Source organism: Dipodomys merriami, unplaced genomic scaffold, assembly GCF_024711535.1.
Source record: "Dipodomys merriami isolate MVZ:Mamm:240054 unplaced genomic scaffold, mDipMer1.0.p SCAF_422, whole genome shotgun sequence".
NCBI lineage: Eukaryota > Metazoa > Chordata > Mammalia > Rodentia > Heteromyidae > Dipodomys > Dipodomys merriami.
Genome location: NW_027205849.1, coordinates 179,817 through 181,713, shown reverse-complemented (window position 1 = coordinate 181,713; position 1,897 = coordinate 179,817).

Here is a 1,897-nt window from a genome sequence, read left to right as displayed (position 1 = left end):
ATCTGATGCACAGTGAGACTTGACTTCCAGATGAAGGACATTCCACACAAGTTACATTCATAAATTTTCTCTCCTGTGTGTGTTCTCTGGTGTCTACTAAGGTATTCCTTGCAAGTGAAAGACTTTCTGCAAATGTTACATTCAAAAGGCTTCTCTTTTGTGTGTATTCGCTGGTGGCAAGTAAGCTTTGATTTCTGGGTGAAACACTTTCCACACATGTTACATTCATAAGGTTTCTCTGTAGTATGTGTTCTCTGGTGGACATTAAGGCATGCCTTCTTGACAAAAGACTTTCCACACACATTGCATTCATAAGGTTTTTCTCCTGTGTGTGTTCTCTGGTGTTCAGTGAGGCTTGACTTCCAGTTGAAAGACTTTCCACAAATGTTACATTCATAAGGTTTCTTTCCTGTGTGTGTTCTCTGGTGGGTACTAAGGTTTGACTTCCAGGTGAAAGACATTTCACACATGTTCCATTGAAAAGGTTTCTCACCTGTGTGGCTTTTCTGGTGGACAGTAAGGTGTAACTTCTAGGTGAAAGACTTTCCACATACATTACATTCATATGGTTTGTTTCTTGTGTGAATTCTCAGGTGCACAGTAAGGTATGCCTTACAGGTAAAAATCTTTCCACACATGTTACATTCATAAGGTTTCTCTCCTGTCTGTTTTCTCTGAGGGATGATAGGGTATGTCTTCTCAGTGAAAGACCTTTCACATTGTTTATATTCTTCAACTACAGAAGGCACGTGAGGAAAATATGCAGCACACATCTTACCAGGTTCACTGAAAACACCCATGTTCTGACACCCAGTGACCTTTTCTGTCCTCATCCCTAAGGAATTCCCATTATTCTTAATCAGTTCTGACTTCTGTTTTGAGCTCAAATTAAACCTTCTTATAGGTCTCACTTTTTCCTCCCCTGGGTTACTATTCATGACTGCTACTTCAGAGAGATATTTATTGTGACTTTCCTGACAGGTGCTAATTTCATCCTCCATTTCTGGGACATCTAAAATGAATAACAGGAAAATAGACAAAAACATAAATGAGATCCATAAATTCCTTAATGTAAAGGTATTTTCTCACACTCTAACTGTTACAAGATTTTCAAATATCAAAGCATTCCTTTATGCAGAATATATATTTCCTATGCAATGTAGTAATTAAGAAAGTAGTACTGACATTTCACAATGGAAAATAATGTTTTTCTGCATTTCAGATTTTTCTTTTTTTGTCAAGGAAATATTTACTCAAATTATTCATCTATGTACTTTTAATGCTTCCATTCTGAATCTCACTCTATGCACAGCATAACTGATGAGAAATTGTCAAAGCAGAGGATAGCAGCCCTAGCAAATCCTATTTTCCTCCTAACTTGATAATACTAGTTTAAAAGAAAATGAGATCTCCTTTCTACATTTTTTATTGTCTTTTTCTCTTTATGAATGACTTCTCTACAGAAAAAGAGAATTGCTAACATTAACTACACTGGCACACCAAATTCAGTTTGTCTCCACGTGAATACTGGATTTACAATTCCTTGAGACAAAAGATCACCTACTTTTCTGCTACACATGACTCAGGCGTACAAGGCATATTTCCCGCTAAACAGCTCAAGATAAACAGACCAATAGGCTCTGGACCAATTATCACCTTCAAGATGCTTTAACTCACCTGTGAAATTCTCTTCTGAGTCTTCTCTTATCCATGGATCTGTACCTTGCTCCAGCTTGACAATCAATTTAGGTTTAGGAACACAGAGGCCTGTGATTAAGCAATAGTGGAGAACTATTGTTCTTGCTGGGTCATCATTAATATAAGGTTGCAGACATCCTGCTCACAAGGTTGCTCCTAAATCTGGTTTCTCAATTGTTTTATTTTTTGGTGGGTGGGT